Source organism: Lutra lutra, chromosome 3 (assembly GCF_902655055.1).
Source record: "Lutra lutra chromosome 3, mLutLut1.2, whole genome shotgun sequence".
Lineage (NCBI taxonomy): Eukaryota > Metazoa > Chordata > Mammalia > Carnivora > Mustelidae > Lutra > Lutra lutra.
The window spans coordinates 87,228,934-87,245,040 of record NC_062280.1 but is presented as its reverse complement, the minus strand read 5'-3'; positions in this window follow the sequence as shown (position 1 = coordinate 87,245,040).

Genomic DNA, 16,107 nt, shown 5'->3' with positions numbered 1-16,107 from the left:
GGCACCTGGGTGGCTCAGTCAGTTAAGCATCCACCTTTGATTTCAGCTCAGGTCATTATCTCAGGGTCATGAGATCGAGCCCTGTGATGGGCTCTGTGCTCAGCGCCGAGTTGGCTTGTGATTCTGTCCCTCCCTCTCTCTCAGCTCCTCGCTCCCCACCACTCTCTCTCCTTCTCTTAAAACAAAAAGAGCATAAGCTTGTAAAAAATCTTATGTGTGTGTGTGTGTATACACACACACACATATATATATATAGGATTGCTGGTGCGTGAAATGAAACAAGTTAACCCTGTTACAGTTTTTATTATCAATCAAATATATCTTTGGTAATTTTCATCTTTTTGTCTTTTGGGGAAGTAGTTCTTATCCCTTCATCTGTTTGCTTTTTGCATTTTTTCTTTTTTTTTTTTTTTTTTCATCTGATGTGCCTAAGAGTGAGGGCTACTTCCTTCAATCTGCAGTCAAAGGGAAGAACCACTGTTGATGCTTTGGACACATGGATACTTTGTTTCTAGGAAGTGAGGGCATAGCAGCTACAGGGTCATCTAACTTTGGAAAGAAGAGACTGCTCCTTTGGAGGCGCAGAATTTCAGGCCTCCCACAGTAATTTAGCTCTCATTACTTTTATATATAGCCTTCTGATTCTGATCGTGTCCAAACAAGGATTCCCCTGCTTAGAAAAAGACTGAAAACCTCCAAAAACAGCTTGTCATTTTGTAGGTGAGGAACTACTCCCTGAAGTTTAATTGACCAGAGAAAGGTAACGCGATGATAAGGGGCCTCACGCTTTTCAAAGTACATAAAGTTGTAAGTGACACTGGTGAAATTTCAAGAAGGATAAAGCTCATGCCTTTTATGATTTCCAAAACATTATCCTTTTCATTATCGGGCTTGATTCCTAGCAGAGATCAGATCGCTCACCAGAACACACGGCAAATGAATAGTGTGACCAGGAAAGGACATCCGATCGTTTTGAATCTTAGTACTTGTTCAGAACTGTCTCTGGCAAGCCAGAATATGCCATATTCACCACTCCTTCTGGAGCAGGAGCAAATTACCTTACCTGAGGGTGACAAGAGTCTGGTCTCCACGGCAATTGATTCTTAACCGAACAGAGCAAAAGTGGGGATTCTGTCCCTTGTCTTCCTGGCTGCTTTGGGTTAGCGTGAGGCAGTGATCTGGTGGATTTGTCTGCCTTTAAAACGTACACTTTCCTCTCCTGAGCTTTCCTAAGGCTAGAATGGGGATGGCACGTGGACTCTATGGAGTGTTAGCCAGGTTTTATACCACAGATCTGAAGATCTAATCAACCTTATTGATCTCTGTTGGGCTGTTTTTTATTTGTTTGTATTGTGTTTTGTTAGTCTTTGTGTTTTTTTTTTTTTGTCTTATTTTTCAATTGGTTGGAAATCCAACCAAAGGGGCAAACAAAGCAGTTACTTATTTAACTGTCTAAAAACCTCAGATTCATATTATAGAAACATGACAACAAGGGTAGGAGAGATTCCTCAAAAGCTAGACAATGTGACTGCTACCCCACCCTGTCTGCTCTTCCAATTTATTGCAATTTTCAGAGAGAGCACATCTTGAGAGAAATAGTTCCTATTCGAGTCTTTTTTTTTTTTCCTTCCCTGAAGGTGACGTTTTATTTTTTTTATTTTTTTATTTTTTTTTTAAAAGATTTTATTTATTTATTTGACAGAGAGAAATCACAAGTAGGCAGAGAGGCAGGCAGAGAGAGAGGAGGAAGCAGGCTCCCTGCTGAGCAGAAAGCCCGATGTGGGGCTCGAACCCAGGACCTGGGATCATGACCTGAGCTGAAGGCAGCGGCTTAACCCACTGAGCCACCCAGGCGCCCCAAGGTGACGTTTTAGACTGGTTTTCCTAGAGTACCAGTGTATGCGGGTCTCTCTCACGCTAGGCCTGCATGGCGCTCCCTCAGCCCGCCCTGGGCCAAGTCCGCCAGCCAGAAGTGCTGCTGTGACTGCTCTCTCCCTTACCCCTACCGCCAGTGAATAACCAACTCCCGTCAATTCCACCTTCAGAAGAGCTTTGAAACTTACCTGTATCTTTTCCTTAGCACTGTCATTACCTAATGATGATTGGTTATTTTCTTTTTTCCCTGTAGAGTTTATCTCCACTGTGATAAATTCCTAACCAGTTTCCTGTTTGTGGTGTCCCTATACATCCACTTTCCACATAGCAGCTGCAGAGATTAAATCTCATTAGGGCCCTACTTACATGTCTTCCGTGGTTTTACCTCAGGCAGAGAATAAAATCCAAGGCCCTTACCATGGCCCATAAGGCCCCGTGTGCTGTGCTGCCTGATCCAAGCTGCCCATTGCATTTTGGACCCTTTCTCCATCAAGGACTACACTCTATCACTCTGGTTGTCCCCAGTAACCTCTACTCAGTTTCTCGATGGGGTTGAGTTTTCCTCTGCCTTGGGACATTCGTATATCTCACTTGTCTAGAAGTCTTTTTTCTCCTGAGAGCCCAGGTTAACTAGCCCTTTTCAGGTCTTTCCTGACCACTCAATCTGAAGTTCCCCTTTTTCTCCCCTGTTCGCTTTTGTAAGACTCTTCTTTTATCACAGAACACTTGTCAACATCTTAAATTTATTTTGTATACTTACCTGTTTGCTTTTAACTTGAAGAAACTCATCTGAAACGATTATGTAATTATGTCCAATTAGCTAACAGGTAAGTATATTTAGATGTGTATCCAGGTATACCTAATTAACTTGGACATCATTATAGCTGCAGTACATGTCTCATAGTAACAGCTAACTCTTCCTGTCTAGAGTACCGCTAAAATTCTTAGGAGTGAAGAGAGCAGGATCTAGGTCTACACCAGGTCCTCTTCTTTGTCATCTTGGTGTTTTGCCTCCTCTGTTCCCAAGTCTTGCCCCATCACAGATCAGACCTGATGTCGTCTCCATCCATCATCTTTCACCCAGTTCCAGCCTGCATCAGAGCGGCAGTAGTCATGGCTAGAGAGTTCACAGGCTTTTGGCTTTAGTTGTGTCAAGACGAGCTATTCAAATAAAAGGATTTCTGTTATATGCTTATTATGCTGGACATGATGTTCTTGTTCCTAACTGTAAAAATTATACATTACTGAAATTGTTGGAGGTGACACTCTCTGCTAGTGTCTTCTGTGGAAGTCTTGTTGCCTGTCAATACCCATGAATGTTTGCAGGAGAGAAGTTTCACAGTCTTTCCTGACTTGGGGTATGAAGAAGGACATGTTTCTGGAAAACTCTCTTCATTAGTTTAAGATTTTATTTATTTATTTGTCTCAGAGAGAGAGAGTGAGAGCGAGCGCCCAAGGAGGGGGAGTGGCAGGCAAAGGTAGAAGCGGACTCCCTGCTGAGCAAGGAGCTGGATATGGGACTTGATCCCAGGACCCTGGGATCATGACCTGAGATGAAGGCAGATGCTTAACCAACTGAGCCATTCAGGCATCCCTCTTCATTAGTTTAGATACCTTTCCCCTGTGAGGGGTTCTTATCTCCTGACAACCAGTGTCACTCGGCATATAACATTTTCTGTACCTGAGACCACACACTGAGGATAGGAGTTTCCACTTAACAGTTTCTGGTCTATAATGTGAACTATTTTTAACATTCATGAACCAATTTCCTAAATTGAGATAAAAATTGCCTGGACACATGCAAGTTTGATATCGCCCAAAAGGCTTGTTTTGTTTTTTGTTTGTTGGTTTTGTTTGTTTTTTGAGATTTTATTTATTTATTTGACACAGAGAGAGAGATCACAAGTAGGCAGAGAGGCAGGCAGAGAGCGAGGGGGAAGCAGGCTCCCTGCTGAGCAGAGAGCCCAATGTGGGGCTCGATCCCAGGACTTTGAGATCATGACCTGAGCTGAAGGCAGAGGCTTAACCCACTGAGACACCCAGGTACCCCTCATTTTTTTTTTTTTTTAAGCAAATGCTGAGGCTGGTGAGATGAAGTATCATTTTGTTATTGTTAAAAGTTGGCACTCTTTTTTGGTAGAAAACTAGCATTTTTTTCTTTTTTAAAATTTAAATTCAATTAGCCAACATTAGTACATCATTAGTTTTAGATGTAGTGTTCAATAATTTATCAGTTGCCTATAACACTCAGTGCACATCACATCACGTGCCATTTTTAATGCCCATCACCCAGTTACCCATCCCCCCACCTACCTCCCCTCCAGCAACCCTCAGTTTGTTTCCTATAGTTAAGAGTCTAACTATAGAAGAGTCTAACTATAAAAACTCATGGTTTTTCTCCCTCTCGGATGACTTCGAATTTATTTTTTCCTCCCTTCCCTTATGATCCCTGCGCTGTGAGAATTAACAGTTTCCTAAGGACCAAGTGTGTTCTAAGCATATATGTTAAAATGTAAGGCTGGTTCAAGGGAGGGAACAGACACGGCTGTCCAGGTGCTTTGGCAGGAGCAGAGTTAGCTTTATATTTTAGTGAAACTTCCCTATCCTTATACAGTTGTGTTAAAACCTGATGTCTGTAAAAATTTCAAAATGAAAAAAAGCCAGTCTAATGGTTAACAATGTCTTTTTCCAACACGTCTCAATAATGGGTGAGTACTTGGGAGAACTGAACACAGTCCTGTCTGGTCCTCAATCTCCCAGTCTCGGAAGCCTGATTTCAGTTACACATCAAGAGTGAATCCATTGTTCAGGATGACTGATAGGTTAGAGTGAAAAATGTAACTCACGGACCAGACTTATAAGTACACTCACTCGCTTTGGGCAGTCCTACCTGGGCATCTAATTTATTGGCAGAGGTGTGCTTGATGAGCCTAGAATAAGAAAAAGATGAATCATAGAGTAAATAGATTTAGGCTGACATACCTACTTCATAATAGGAATGGGAGTTTCAAAGTTTTTGGCTCAGTATTTGCCTCTCACAGAGGGGGATAGCATTGTTAGTATGAGCCTCTATAACTTTTTTTAATACTCTGATGGCTGCCTAACTCACTTTTGAATGTATACTTTTGTTCCCCTTTTGTTTGTTTCATCTTTATCTGTTAAAATGGTCAATTCAACTACAATCAAATCCGGCAGAACTTGGAGTCGTTTCTTCTTTATGGCAGCTGTACATGTCTTATCCGGTAGATTGTATGATAATGCCAGATTAAATTTCTCAGAATTAAATCTCAATTTCAAGTACTGAAAACACTATGCTTAAGAGTATTGGGTAGATCAGCATTAAACAATCATTTGTAGGCTGGTTGGTAAATATTCTGTTTCAGCCAATCACAGAAGAACAAAAGCAATGTTAGAAATAACAACTGAGAAATTAGAAGAAGAGCAAGAGGAGGCTAAAAATAAGGATTGTTGTTGAAGTGCTGCTTCTTAGGTTCCATTTGGCTGGGGCAATTGCTGCTCACTTGCTGGCTCCCCGCGTGGCCTGCAGAGAAGAGAGTCCTGGTTTGCTACAAAAGTGTAAAGCTGAACTGCTCTTTTTTCAAATAAAGTATCTTATATCAAAGCTTTTGATCTCAATTTTGGATGGGAAATTTTAAATCGTTTAATTTTTATTTTTTTATAATTTTTTTTTCAGCTAGCTAGCCCCCAGGAAATGCAAACATTATTTGGCCGACACTCTAACTGCTTTGTTGTTCTATTACCTGTACAGAAGCCCTGTTAGAACTTCATTTTTATGCACATGTCTTCCCGTGAGTTGTGTCTTTAACATTGGAGGAGGGAAATGTAACCTGAAAGAGTACCTTTCTGCAGGAACCATTCTGAGGACCTTCTGTTCCTTGTCAGTGATTTCACAGAACTGAAAGTCTGAGATCACTATGGATGTAGGGCATTGGAAAACTGGGGGAAAATCATGTCTTTGCACTGGCATTCCCTGAAATGCTTCTATGGGTTGGAGATCATTATTGAAAAAGAGTTGAAACAGATCAATTAAGAAAGAAATATTCATTAACAGAACTAATAAAGCTATTTTTATTCTTTACTAAAGACCACAGTACTGTTAAGAAAAAAAAAACTGAAATAAATGAAAAGTTAGAGCAGTTACAATGCACTTAAAATCTATAGTTTAAATCTGGAGTATGCTCATTTGCGGGACATTTTTAATGTCTTGTATTGAATCAAATGATTGCTTTTCAGATTTTTGAAATGAAAGATTTGCCTTGGAATTAACAATCCAAATGTCATCGTGAAGGCAGAAAAACAAGATCATCAAGTAGTTCTACACACAAGCTATTTAGTTTCGGTACTGTATATCTATCATTTAGCAGTAAATTTATCTTAGGCATGGCATATCAGAGGTTTGTACTATTATAGACTGTAGAACATAAGCAACGACATTTTTATTCCCATTGTTCTGAATATTATAATAATGGATCTTATAAGATAGGGGAAACTTCCATGTTTTGGCTAAATATGTAAAAAAACAATTATGTGCAAATATGTAAGTCACACATACCTTGATCCCTTCTGTTTGATTTCCATATAATATGGAAAAACCTTAGTTTACAAAAGTGACTGGCCATGGATTCATATTCTGAATCAGAGGGATTAGGTGCTGGGTTAAAGGTTGGAGCCTGGACTTCTGCTGAAAACAAAACTACTACTAGTACTACTACTGCAAATAATAACCATTAAAAGGACCCCGGCATTGAATAGATGGTGATCCTTGAGGGACATGGCTGTGTTAATGTTGCCAGTGCTTTTGCAAGCCCTGGTGGAGTGGTGCGCTCTGCGCTGGCTGGAGAAGAACTCCTTTTGGATTTGTTCTGAGCACACTGGACACCCCTTATATGGGCTGGATGGGAAGCTCTGCTCAGGTATCAAGGTGATCGTAAGTGGAGTTTTCCGAGGCAGGAGACTAAATGAATGTGCTCTGAACAGTAATTCTCAAATATTGGCCAGTGGACTCAGGCTGATCTGTGATGACGTTTTCACTGTACAACAGGGAAATAAGCTAGTCAAGGAAAATTGTTTTTCATTAAGTGTATTCTTTTTATAGAATTAACCTTTGTTGAGAGATTCTGTACTTTCTACTCTTTTGGTGTTTATATGATACCGTGATGTAATGATGACAATGAATGTGGTTTTATTCCTTTCATTTAATATTCTTTCTTGACCAAATTTTGAAAAGTCATGGTAACTTTGTTAATTTTCTAACATTTGAGGGGGAATTTTTATTGGTTCAAAAAATCCCAAAGTCCAGGGAGCCCAAGATTAGGAGAATGTTATCCTGCTATGTAACAATCTCTTAGTTTATTATTATTTTTTTTTTTTTGCTTAGCACTTACTGTGATGCTATGACTACTAGAATGGGTGACTCTGTCCTGATTTTATCTGACATTAGAAACCAGATACTGGGGGAGTTTTAAAGCTATTTAACATTACCCAAAGCTTAAGAATTTTTCTGTAAATTTGGCCAATATAGTTATGGCCTAAATATTGTTAACAGAGGGCCACTGTCAGATTCTGGAAGTGTCTCATAAACAAATATTACATTTTATACTGGCACAGTTTGTTTGTTTGTACATTATTTATGCTTAACTCTGACAAGTGATAGAAACAAAGTGGATTCTGCACCTTTAGAAAACATGTTGCCCAGTTAACAAGAATGTTTTTGGTAGTTTATATGCCAGAGCTAATCTGGGTTTCCATACCTTGTAAGCATACCTCTAAAGACTAAGCCCTTCCTTAATTTCGCCAGCTGTTGTACACACAGCACAAGCCCAGCATAGAGAGGGCTTCTTCAATTGTGCGAATGCGCTTGGAAAGTAGCCGTGACCCATACTACTGACTCAGACAGATGCTAATGAAAATTTGGCTGAAAGAAACTTTCGAGTCCCTGAAAGTCACCATTGCCCGAACTAACTCGTGTTGTATATTGTTAACCTATATCAATTCTGCACAATGGACTCCAGATACAACATAGATGAGAATATAGAAGGCGTGGGTGGGAGGGAGTAAGCTTGAATAAAAATTTTGCCTCATTATTCTGACCCAAACTCCATCTGTTTAACCAAGACCGTGCTATTTTTCTAGAAGGGTCATTTAATTATTAAGCGTGAAAAAAAAAAAAAAAAGCTTCTATGTGTCAGTTATCTTAACAATAAGTTCTATTTAAAAATTTGATATCAGTCTTTTTTTTAATGGAGTTTAAAGGTATATTATATATCATTATAATAAATTCCTGATGATGACATTATCAAAACCAAAAAGATTATTTAGAATTATTTCCTTTTGCTAAGGATGATAGGAATGCAAGAAATAACCGTATGTCTGCATAGATACTTGTCATGTAAAACCAGGGATGCACAAGAGTATGAGCTAGGGAGTTTTAAACCATACTGATGTCTGGGCCCACCTGGTTTGGGGCTGGAGCTGATCATTTAAAGCTACCCAGCTGATTGTCATCACTCTGTGAGAAATATATGTTCTGTCCCAAGGCAGGTGCTTCTGAAAAGAGGTGCCTACATACATAAAGAATTTTCTTACATATTATCTGTCCTCATACAGTTTAGTTCCAAAGATTAGATTTAAGGTCTCTTTGTTCTTCAACAGTAGGTTTCTAGGGGGAAAAACTGGAAAGAAGGTATTTTTGAAGAGAATCTTGGTACTTAGTTTCCCCCCCCCCTCCCGCATCCTTATAATACCCTCTGCATATGTCATCCCTGTATTTACGTCCTTCCATCTCTTTGAGAGCTAATTCCTAACTCCTACCACTGGTAGCCCTCGTCCAGCAACAAGCTTATGTCTGCCATTCTGAGTGGGCTTTAACATCCTTGCATATGTTCAGTTCTTCAAAACCTGTTGGAATTCAATGAGAGACCAGGAAACGTAGGAATGATGCCAGGAGACAGTGTGGTGAGTGGGGGAGGATCTTTCCTCAAGGGATTGGAGGTATTTTTAGGATCAGACTATGTATATACTTGTGTACCCATTTATGCACATAATACATATATGTGCTCTAGATATGTATTTATGAGTATAGGAGCTTGTGTTTTGTGTTACAAGGGTGTGGAAAAGGACAGTGAGACAGCATGTCTCTTATTCCCTTCCTGCGTGTTGCTCAAGATCAGGCAGGGATCTCGAGTTATTTTGTATTCTTTTTTTTTAATAAAGATTTTTTATTTATTATTTATTTGACAGAGAGAGATCACAAGTAGGCAGAGAGGCAGGCAGAGAGAGAGGAGAAAGCAGGCTCCCTGCTGAGCAGAGAATCCCATGCGGGGCTCGATCCCAACACCCTGAGATCATGACCTGAGCCGAGGGCAGAGGCTTAACCCACTGAGCCACTCAGGCGCCCCTCGAGTTATTTTATATTCTTAGCCCTGCCCAGTGGCTTGCATATAGGAACTCAGTGATAGGTCTACGAAATGAATGCATGTTTATTAAAAGGATGGAAGGAGGAAAGGGAGAAAGAGAGGAATAAAGATGCACTTAAGGCTGTATTCAAGATGACATGGCAGAGAATTAATAGTTTTGATGTTTTCAGATGTGTGAGAGTAGGTCAGGACAGTAAGAAAGAAGACCCTGGGGTTGCATGTGTAAAGACTGTCTCTAGAAGACCATGACCTAGGATCCTTCATATCTCCAAAGAAGCCTCTTCCTTCCACATGGGGGGTATAGAAGTGTCTCATAGACACTAGAAATCTAGATCCAAAATAGCTTCACTGATTGTGAAAATAGCTTTTCAGTGTTCCTCATCTCTCCCTGACCAGAGAATTGTACTTCTGTATTTCTAGATGTCTTCTTTCTAAGATTACTTAGAGACAGGGTGGAATCTGTTGGTTTGTAGTTAAAAAACCTCAAGAGCAGTGAGATTTCAAGGATCCTTAGATTCTTCCAAGAATTAACAAATATTTGGGGCCTGCATTGTGGGGGAAGAAAAGGAAAATGAAAAGAACCATGTTTCAATTAATTTTTCCCTTGGTTATCTGTCTCTTTTTAAAGATTTTATTAATTTATTTGAGAGAGAGAGAGAGAGAGAATCTGAAGCAGACTCCATGCTGAGCACAGAGCCTGATGCAGGGCTCGATCTAATGACTATGAGATCAGGACCTGAGCTGAAACCAAGAGTCAGTCACTTAACTGACTGAGCCACCCAGACACCTGTTATCTGTCTTGTCTTGTTTTCTTTTTTCTGTTTGTCCTCATTCTCTTGCTGTTCCTCATATGTTATAATACATTAACTGGAGAGATTATATTTCTAAATAATGGAAAACAGGCTGGTTATAGAGTTTTAAGGTTATCTGTTATTTTATACATTCTTGTTTTATTGTCATAATTTTATATATTTTTATATTTTTTTGTTTTCTAATTTAACTTTTTTCTTTGAACCGTAATTAATATATGCATGTGGGTGCATGTGGGTGAGTGAGCCTATATGCATATACATAATATAATATATATACTATATAATATATTTAAAACATTAAGTAATATATAATAGTGATACATATATTTATATATAGTAATATATAAATATATATTTTTATCCTGGAGTACTGCAAACATTCTTTCTGAAAAAAGCACCATATTTTCCTCCCATGAGGTCATTAACATTTTGTATTCATGTGTTAAGAAACGTTTCCTTCTCACAATTAAATTTTCAAAGTCGCCTGTGCTGGTTATCTTGTGATAACTCGTGACTGCCTTTGCAGGCCTTTCTCTCCTGGGGAGGCTGATTGAAAGCACTGCTCTCTGCTTTCCTGTTTGTCTCTGTCAGAGTCTCATAACAGTGGTGGAGGAGAGGGTGGGAGGAGAGTGAGGTCTGGGTGTTTCTTTGCCCAGCTCCCTCACTGGTGAGTGGCTTTGCGTTGGCTCTGGCCCTCCAGCAAAGCTGTGGCCTCCAGCTTTGCACTCACCTCTCTCTGGGTGCTGGTAATCATTCCATCCTCTTGTTTCCCTAGGCCTTACAGTGTAAGCAGCTCTCCGCTCTTACTGGTCCTGGTGCACTCCATTTCTGAGCAATTTCCCAACCCTAAAGTATGCTTTTATTAAGCTTCTCAGCCTCCAAGCTTGAATGTGTCATCTGCTTGGATTGTGGCCCTGCCTGGTACATTACCTTAGGACATTTATCCCAGGCTCACACTAAGAGGTCAAGGTATAGAGGGCGAAATGCCCTTTTTCATTCTTGGTATGTTTGGGGAGAAATCCATTTCTTGCCTTTGGTCTTTCCCTCTTCCTTTTTCTCCAGGGAAGATTTTATATTTTTAGTTCCTCTTAAACTTGTCCCAACCAAGAGTGTTTAAATATCAACAGATTTCAAGGGATGCAGAGAATGTCAGGGACTGTGTCCATTCTCAGACCCATCCTGGTGTGGGCTTCATGGTATTTTGGGAGGATGGATTGAGATTTGAGGGTCCTGGCTTTATCTGGAAAGTAGACGTAGGTAAGTTGTTCCTGCTCTGCTGTGTATTCTCTGAGATTATAAAAGTATCTGGAATTCAAGCGAAAAAAACCCCATTTTTCATTTTATCAGGTTACTGAAAGTAGTTTCTTCTCATTTATTTAAAATGAGCTCGAAATAATGATTTTCCTAATTTTTTTCTTTTAATTTGTATATTCCTTTCATTTGCTTTTCATCCCTTGCTTTGAATAAATTGCATGCCTGCACGCCATCCTGGTAAAAGTTCAGTTTTTTCTTTCTGTGGGCCTTGTTAGATTGACTTTATCAATCTTTTAGAAAAATGAATAAAAACAATTAACTACAAATTTTTAGATTTTTCGCTAATGGAATCCAAATAGTTTATTCATACACACTGTGTCATCATTTTATTTGGAAACTTAAAATTATCTGAGGAGAAAGCATAGGAATAAATGCTATCTTTTAATCTACTGTGAGAGATCTGTAACATGTTGACAGATTAAAAAAAAAAGGGACTATATTATAAACCTCCAGTCATCAAATAAGTGACATGTTTGAGTCAATCATTTTAAGAGGTTACCGGTCCACTGATGAAACCATTTGAAGAAAATGTGCTGTTTGATGTTACAGAAGCCAAAAGCTGAATAAATGTGTCATCTGTTTTTCATTTTAATTCACTATTTCAGAAGTATTTACTGTGTATTAAAAAATCTTTTTACCCTTTCAAATCTTTTGGACAACCTGGAAAAATTCAGAACAGTTTCACATATATCTATAAAAGTACATTCTCAGCTAAGTTATCTTGTTCATATGCAATATTAATAACATATATATGAACTTTTTAACTTGTGTAAGAAAACTGTCATCTTATTATATAGATGAGGATTTTTAAACATTATCTACAAAACAATAATAAGGTCAAGAATTTTAAGTTCAGAACAAAAATTAATTTGACTTTTTTTTTTTTTAACTGTACATTACAAATCTAACTGAAAAGTGTTTCTAGGTTGGAACAAAAATGTCTGGAAGTATGTTACCTTTAAAAAAAAATAAAAATACTTTGAAAGGACAAGCTCTGTTTTAAGAAACTGGATTATTTTGTCCTGCTGTGGTCCATGAGAAAATGTTGCTAAATTAAGAGATATTCCTAATTCAGTTCTCTCCCCAACCCCTATCCTTCTCTGGCAATTAACACCCAATTACTATTTTTCCTCCCCTCATTTTTTTAAACCTCTCTCTTGTCCATAGCTGCTTTTTAAAAAAGATCCCTCCCTTGTCTCCAGATGCTCTTCTCTCTCCTCTGCTGTCTGCCCTCTCACCCCAGGCCACTCCCTTGAGCCTGGATCCATCCTGCCCTACCTCTTGACAATGCTAATTTCCTCTTCTCAGTTTGGCTACTAAATCTTACACCCTGCCATAAACAGGCTACTTGTGATGCCTCTGGATATCCATAATGCATAGCCGAAAACATTCTAAATGCTACCATCCCTTAATTCACGGATTCTAGCCAGAAGCTGGGAGGGAGGGAAATATCAATGCTTTCCTTCAAAGCTATTGTCTTCCACTGGATTTCATTAAAGGGACAGGAGAATTAAATGTAGAACGTAATGATCCTCAGGTTTTCTTGACATAGTCTCTGGGAGTGAGTGTTTTTACCCAGCCATGTTCTGCAGCAGGGACGGAAAGGGGTGAGGGAGAGTGACAGGGGCGTTGGAAGTCCCTACACGGGGTCTTGTAATTTCTAGAACAGAAACAGTTCTGCAAACGGGAGATGTGATTACATAGGCTTAATTAACGGTTCAAAGTATTGGGGATAACTTCTGGTGGGATGCATGTTTCTCATTCTTTAATGAGTAAATGACCCATTTGAGTGCAGGAGTGCATATCAGAAGCACATGGCGATGAAGAAGCCCGTGGTGGTCGATCTGATCAAAGTTTTTCGAAACTGACTCCAAGTATTTGATGAAGAAGATTAACATGGAGACAATTTACCAAACAAATATAGCATAAAGAGCCAAGAGACCCTCTAAGGGACTTCAAGGCTCCAGCTTGCCCACATAAAGAATATCATTAAACAGAAAGAAAACAAAGGCAAGAATAAATATCTAGAGAGACGAGTCTGGAGAGGAACTGAATTGCCAATGGATGATTTTTCTTTCTATTTTTAATATCTCCACCAGAAGACGTTTTCAGATTTTGAAAGCAAACAAAGTAATGCGTTTGACCTGGGTTCGAACTGTGCAACTCTCTCAAGTGTTCCAAAAGATGTCCGGACCAGAATTGGTTAATTAGCGCTTTGTGTTGCACTGTGTTACATATGACCTAACCAGAGATAAAAAGGTTTAAAGGTCTCTTGTAACCCTGCAATGCAATTTGTAACACAAAAATAACCCCCTTTCATTACTAGCATGCCACTGTAGCACGCAGGTTATTTTTTCCCTTCACTGCAATAAGGGCAGCTTTCGCATCAGAAGAATTCTTGGCAAATTAATGCGCTACCTCTTGGGCTAATTAAATTAGAAAGGATCAAAAATACAGAGCGGCTTTTGTGGTGGACACAATGTCGGGCTTCATGCATCTTGCTCAGACAGGAATTTCTGCCATTTAGCCCCCTTTTGCCTCTAGCAGTGTTCTGGAGTCTCGAACACAGTCAAGTCCCTAATTTGCCTCAATGAGAGAGAATTATTAACTGATAATAAGAAAAGGAGCATTCACAGCTCCAGGCTGGGCTGTGTGGAAAAGGGTGATCTACCCAGCACCTGAAGCGCATGCAATTTTTATTAATTCCTGCCTAAAACAATGCATTCAGGAGTAAAATTGCTGTGCAGATGACAAAAACAATTATGCCTTTGATTCATTCATTCTAAAAATGTGAACTACTTTAGCTCAAATATAACCGGATTAAACAACTAAAGCGGCTGCTCACCTCTCTTTAAATCCAGTTTGGATTACAGCAAGCGTGTTTTATGTCCAGAAGTTGCCCCCGCCACTTAGGCTGATTGTCCCTATTGAAATCGCTGAGTGCACAAGTGATTTTGACAATAATTAATATTGTTCTCTCCATATTGTGGTTCTTTGTTTGGAAGATGACACTGATGATGGCGTTGCTATCTTTACGGGCATTAATCCCAGAAAGAGAGATGTAGGCTCTTGCAATCAATCCTCACATGACTCTGGGCTTCTGTGGACTTTTATCATTTGCAGCTGCTTAGAGACTCTTGGGTGTGCAGGTCTGTCTCTCTGCCTCTTAGGTATCGTGGAGCTTTGATCAAAACAAGATACCTCCATTTCGACTTGCTCAACATCACTAATGGCCCATTGCTTCCCAGATCTTTATTTCACAACAGCCAGAGTTTCTTCAATTGACATTTGCAGAATTTCTTCTGCTGTGCTTTTGTGGGTGACTCTACATCAGTCAACTTTGTTGTTTGGTAGGTTCCACATGGCCACAGTTAACAGAGCTTGGCCAAACCTACCTATGTAAAAAGGTTTTTGGAGTGCTTTTATTTGTATGGGAATAACTAATGTAGGTGTGTTTGTAGAAAAAAAAAAAAGATTGGGGGAAAAAAAGATGTTGTCAGTGGGGCTGTGACCATACTTATTTTTAGGTAGATCATGAATTGGTCATAATTTTTGTTGGTTAAAATAGTAATAGAAATTAGTGATTGCATTTGGGCATTCTGTTAGGATCTTTGTTTTAAGGGATTTCCATAGTCTATGCAAATGCATTACCTTGGTCTGCTTCACTACTTCCATGGTGAACTGCAGTCATTAAACTATGATAAAAAAGTCCCTTTCCTGCATGTAGCTTGGACTAGTCCCCAGTTCACTGGTGAGACATTCAAGGGCCATTAATAATAGTGTCAAACCAATGATTTCTCTGAAAGCCAGAGAACGTTCTAATGGCATTTTCATAATTTCTTGTTGATTCCTAATATATAGTAGACAATCAATTTGTTCTATTTGAATCTGTCGCCTTCCCTGTTTTTTGTTTTGTTTTCATCATTCTTGGGGTGCTGGGAAATTGTTCTAAACTAGGATTATCTATTCTGATCTCATTGGTCATTTAACCATGCAGCTGTAACCTTAGAAAAATGAACTTCGTTCACTCTATCTGATCTATACATCCTCTTTCAATCCTCACTACCTACAACATTTTTCTTGGATTATTCTATATCACACTCATAACATAATGCCTTTAGTCTTCCTAGAATTTAATTCATGGATACAAAGATTTGTGATCATTAGGTGCTAGAGAGTCTTTGTCTGGTCTCTGCAATTTTCATATACCATTTTTTTTAAAAATTACTTAAGAACTGATACCATGTAGTATGTTTTCTTTTATTGCTCATAGCATTTAGATTGGCACACTGTAGCTATTCAATGGATTTTTTTTGTTTTGCCAATTGATTTCTTGAGTGGGTACCAGGAACTAGTTCTACTGGGAATGTTAAATGATTGTACAAAAAGAAAAGAGAAAAGATGTGTAGAGAGTCTTATCTGATATAGCTATGAATAAGTTTCTAAAAAGTCAGTATATAAAAATAAAATTGTGTTAGACAGAATTATCTTCAGAATCTTTCCTTAGGAAGCTGCCATAGTGGAGACCAGTGGAATAGATCACTGTGTTTTTGTTTTGTTTTTGCTTGAACATAAATAAAGTAGTGGGCTTCTATCTAAGGTCCATAATATAGAAAATAATGGTTATCTGAGTTACCCTCAGTGCTGGAAGCTGTTTAATATATGAAAGG